The sequence below is a fragment of the Nomascus leucogenys genome, chromosome 22a (genome assembly GCF_006542625.1).
Source record: "Nomascus leucogenys isolate Asia chromosome 22a, Asia_NLE_v1, whole genome shotgun sequence".
Classification (NCBI taxonomy): Eukaryota; Metazoa; Chordata; class Mammalia; order Primates; family Hylobatidae; genus Nomascus; species Nomascus leucogenys.
The window spans coordinates 94,970,421-94,976,304 of NC_044402.1; the positions used below are offsets into that span (position 1 = coordinate 94,970,421).

Below are 5,884 nucleotides of genomic sequence, written 5' to 3' on the forward strand. Positions count from 1 at the left end.
TGGAATAAATAAATTGATCTGAAAGAGAAAAAGATTTGGGATTCAACACAATTTACTCAGAATCAAAACCTCATGTTCTTGACCATTTAACCGTCTTGCCTCACATAAGGCATTGCATTACCTACACCTGTAAAGAGAAACATTTATAGCTGAGTTTGACCTGGAGTAAGGTGAGACTAAACAAGCAATCTTAAGAAACAGTGAATTATATCTGAAAAACATAGAGGAGTTATAATTACAACATATGTTACTATATGGTCTTAAGAAAAAATGAGCCTTATCTTCAGCAATATCCATTTCATTTCATAAATATTTATTGCTTTTGATGTCTTTCCATATTCTACATATTTTGCTTAATTACTTTTTTCTGTCATTCCCATTAGAATGTAAGCTTCATGAAAGCATGCATTTTTTTATTCTTATCACCCAGAGGAGTGCTCGATGGATATGTGTGCAGTGAGTAAAAGACAAACGTTTTGTCTAAATTAGCTTATGGTTTTCTTTAATTTCCAGAATCAATGTTTATTGTTTTTTAAATGATTTTCACAATGTCTTCTAATTTATACCTTCTTCTCAAGGTAATAACTCTTCAATGAGAAAATAATGACTAATAGTGGATTTATTTTCCATCCTTAATTACTTTCTCCTAAAGATATAAATAGCTTTATCACAGATAAAGTTTTAATGATACTACTTCAATTACATTCATAAAATAGTTTGGGAAGATGAGCTTTCATTGATTTTCTATAAATCATGGTTAATTATGGTTATAGAATTATATGGTTAATTATTTCAGCCATTCATAAGATCAGACACAGAGTGGCTGTAAAGTTTTCTACATTTTTTAAAAGACCTGTTTTTTAAATATATACCTTTGAATTCTCATGATTTCATATCAGGTAGTTTAACTTAATTATCCATGAAGCCAGTGATTTTAATAATTAAAAGCTTTGAATTTTTTTCTCTCAACCATAGGCAATTTAATGTCACCATATTAAAAAATTCCCCTTAAAATAAACAAAATTCAAATGCTAAAAGAAAACTTTCTGCTGTCTTTCTTTCTTTTTATTTATTTATTTATTTATTTATTTTTGGTTCTTATCTGGAATGGCATCTAGCTTCAGCAAACTCAGAAAAGTCAGAAGCTACTAATCAGTGAGGCTTTCTGCTGATTTTAGGATGTTAATTTATTTTATATTGATAAAGATATATAAAGAATATTTTTGGCGGGGTGCGGTGGCTCACCCCTGTAATCCCAGCAGTTTGGGAGGCCATGGTGGGAGGATTACCTGAGGTCAGGAGATCGAGACCAGCCTAGCCAACATGGCGAAACCCAGTCTCTACTAAAAAATACAAAAATTAGCCAGGCGTGGTGGTGGGCACCTGTAATCCCAGCTGCAGGTAAGGCTGAGGAGGAGAACTGCTTGAACTCGGGAGGTGGAGGTTACAGTGAGCTGAGATCACGCCAGTTTGGTTGACAGAGAGAGACTCCATCTCAAAAAAACAAAAACAAAACAACAACAACAAGAATATTTTTGTATAATTTGTATATTCAGCATCTCTGTAGAAGAAAACCAAACAAAACCAGACAACAAAAAGGAAATGAAACAAAATGAGACTAAACAAATTATAATTTAACAGTCATTAAAATTTAGTTTCAAGAGCGCTTCTATTTTTATTCCTGGTTTATATAAGGAGTACTATGCCAAATTCACTTAAATCATGATATTAATTTGTGAAGTTGGCCACATTCAATCAGAAAATGTTACAATTCCTCAAAGCATATAAAAAGTTGTAACAAACTGTCATATATTTATTACATCCATTACTGTCTACATCTACAATAAAATAAACTTCTTATGTTTTACAAAGTAATTATCTAGACAAAAAATATGCAGTAGTGATTATTTCTAATGTTGTCAAGTAACACGAGAAGCACTAGAATCCATAACATGAAAGTACTAAGGAAGCATCTATTAATATTCATGTAGTCATTTGAGGAGAGAGCTTATGATAGAAGACTCACAGAACATTTGTAAAATACAAATGAAGTGAAATTTGGAGTATTTTGAACTTTGTCTTTCTTGTCACAAGTCAAGTGTTCATTTTTGTTGAAAAATAATCATTTGAGGGAAATTCATTTTATTCTCTTAGTTCAGTGAGTTGTAAATTCTGCTCTTTCTTGATTTCATGCAATAGGGAAGTAAAAAGAATGATGTGCACCACAAATTTTATTGAGCATAAGAAAAAGCTAAGATTTGAACCAATTCAGAGATCACATCTACCTATATTCCACTGGGTTAAGAAAGAAATGAAATGTGGATTTATGGTCTTTTAAATCACTATTACGAAACATTAGCAGAACTAACTTTAAATCTATAACCAGGATTGTGTTACATGGGAGATATATTTTTGTCCAAGGTTAACACATGAAAAAATCTAATTCCCTCAAAATGCATGATTTTATATCAAAATATATTTAAGTAGAGCCAGCCAAATGAAGGCTAGCAACAAGTAAAAGAAATAAAGCAAGGAACAAAAAAATCATCTAATCTAGCTATTTAATCCAATTTTTTTTTTAATAGAAGAGTCAACTAAGGTCCAGTAAATTAAAGGACTTCTCAAATAGTTTATACCAATCTATATTCGATTCAATCTAGGACTCTGATTTTTTTTTTTTTTAGATGGAGTCTCGCTCTGTTGCCCAGTGGTATAATGTCTGCTCACTGAAACCTCCCCCGCCACCCCGGATTCAAGTAATTCTCCTGCCTCAGCCTCCTGAGTAGCAGGGACTATAGGCACGTGACACCACGCCTGGCTAATTTTTTGTATTTTTAGTAAAGATGGGGTTTCACCATGTTAGCCAGGATGGTCTTGATCTCCTGACCTCATTATCCACCCGCCTCAGCCTTCCAAAGTGCTGGGATTACAGGCGTGAGCCACCAGGCCTGGCCTGAATTTTCAATAAGAGCTTCAATCATTTAAATAATTCTAGTACATGAATTTAAAAATATTAACCTAAATATCTGAGAAATAAGAATTTAAATTTGTGTCTATCTTTGTTCAGGGGTATGCTGAAGCCACCTTTTCCTGCCTTAAAGGAGCTGATTTTAAACTTTTCAGAAGTTTGCAAGACAATTTCTAAAAATAATCACTAAAAATTAAATTACACAAGTTTACAATTAAGTTACATAAAAAAATAGATACTTAAACTTGTTACTTTTTAATCATGTTGCTAAATTTTGCTATTTTTTATGGTCTTAACACTATTAGATCTTTTATATCTTGATAGTGAGAATGCTAAATGATATATAATGGCACACATCTTCCATCTCGGTATTCAATGCCATCATATTGGAAGCCAAATTGGTAGCCAAAACCTGGCCATGATGGAAGTAGATTTCCATAGAAATAAACAAACACTGTAAATCAGGGTTTGATTTATTGTTTTACTAATTGCCTAGACAAAGTAAGATTTGTTTTACTAATCACCTAGACAAAGTAAGATTTGAAAAATACGATATTTCAGTTCAAACTTAAAAATGTGTTATGTTTATTGCTGCTACATTATAAATTTTTCAAAAAATGAGGATATATTCTTCCATATTTCAAGAATTATTATCAGATTCAGACAAAAAATTGCTCAAACCATTAAAAAAGAGGTAGAGTTCTGACATGCATCCTCATCATCTCACTTTTACCTTATTATTCATGTAAAAGAAAATATCAACCAATATGAATGTTGGAAGTACACTCACTTGTCAATTATAACTACCGTTAGGCTATAATTAAAAGAGTTCAGTAAAAATCAAGTAATTCATTCTGTGAGAATAAATTGGATACACGTAAGTTATAATAAAGAATACTGTATGTTTTATTGTTTGTAAATTGCATACCACACACACTTTACACCAGCAGAATTTATACTGAACTTATGTAGATATGGTTATGCATACATTTCTTCCATTTATCTACATCTATGTCATTTACATCTATATTTAGCTTCCTATATCTTTAAAATGGGAATCAGGTAACAAATCTTTATAACCCTAAATGACCTTTAAATCCTCCCCCCCAATTACTTTAACTTTATAAAGCATATTGTTATTGTTTTCATAATGTTATAGTGATATTTTTCTCAAAAAAAGCAAAAATTGCCACAATGCATTTCATTTCCTTTAGTAAAGACCAAGAAAATAAAAAAGGTTTCTATCTATTTCTCTCTGTCCTCTAGATTACATCCACTTCATTAATGCAAGTAATATTTACATTACTTCCTCTTTCATCTTTCTTTCACTCCTCTTTCCATTACTTCAGAATTTTTCTTCATGATAACCATAATTTTCTGTCAAAACCATAAATATGATCCTGTAAATATTCCCCATCTCCTCTTTACAATATTGTTTCTTATTAATTTAAAAGAAAACTAAATAAAGCTAACAAAAATATTTCTAACAATTTTCCATGACAGAATAATCCTGAGATTCGCAAAATTTTCTGTTAAGAGCCAGATAATAAATATTGCAGGCTTTATAGGCCATACAGTATGTTTAATATCGCAACTACTCAAGCCTGCTGCTGTAGCATGAGAGCAGCCATAGACAATATACAAATCAATGAGTGTAATTTGTTAAAATACAATTTCATTTACAAAAACAAGCAGTGGAAAAGATTTGTTTTAGGGCCATGGATTGCTGACTCCAGTACTAGATCATTGTAACCTGGTTCAATAATAGTTAACCATGTTCATCACTGAACAATTCTTTCCAAGTACACTAAGTACAAGAAATAATTATGTCCATTATGTCCAAATCTGTCATTCACTTTTTCATTTCATTGTTCTATGCCGTACACTTTGCTTTAATCATTCCTATTACTTAATACATTTGTTCATTGCTTTTTTTTCTGCACCTGCAGCCATTCTCCTCAAGGATAAGAGATGGAAAAATGTGTAAAGTGTTTTATATGTTTCTGTCTTGAAATCTTGGTTGTTGAATAATTACTCCAGAAAAATAATTAAGAAGGGGGATTTGAAAGTGAGTTGAGGGAAAATAACAGCATCTATTTGGAATATATTAGTTCTTTTCAGAAATCTTTGAGTCAGGTTTAGGTGTTCAGTAAGAAGCTACCTGATCCTAAGATCAAGAGAACTATCTTAAATACACTTGAGTATTATTGTGATGTAAATGTTAAGAAGCCCATGGGAAGCTTCAATACATAAAGAACTCAGAAGTCATCCCTTTCATTCTTAAAACAAGAAAAATATAGACAAACTCAAAGTTAATGACTTTTTTTAAATTTTTATTATTATTACACTTTAAGTTTTAGGGTACCTGTGCACAATGTGCAGATTTGTTACATATGTATCCATGTGCCATGTTGGTGTGTGGCACCCATTAACTCAGCATTTAGCATTAGGTATATCTCCTAATGCTGTCCCTCCCCCCTACCCCCACCCCACAACAGTCCCCGGAGTGTGATGTTCCCCTTCCTGTGTCCATGTGTTCTCATTGTTCAATTCCCACCTATGACTGAGAACATGCGGTGTTTGGTTTTTTGTCCTTGCGATAGTTTACTGAGAATGATGGTTTCCAGTTTCATCCATGTCCTTACAAAGGACATAAACTCATCATTTTTTATGGCTGCACAGTATTCCATGGTGTATATGTGCCACATTTTCTTAATCCAGTCTATCGTTGTTGGACATTTGGGTTGGTTCCAAGTCTTTGCTATTGTGAATAGTGCTGCAATAAACATGCGTGTGTATGTGTCTTTATAGCAGCATGATTTATAGTCCTTTGGGTATATACTCAGTAATGTAATGGCTGTGTCAAATGGTATTTCTAGTTCTAGATCCCTGAGGAATCGCCACACTGACTTCCAC

General features: G+C 32.4%; 1 non-coding gene across 1 annotated transcript; it reads right to left on the reverse strand.

Annotated features, from left to right (window-relative positions):
* Window positions 1–1,096: 1,096 nt before the first annotated feature.
* Window positions 1,097–1,161, reverse strand: LOC115832655. Its single transcript, XR_004028174.1, has one exon. It is a non-coding gene; the product is annotated as a small nucleolar RNA SNORD59 (small nucleolar RNA).
* Window positions 1,162–5,884: the final 4,723 nt, after the last annotated feature.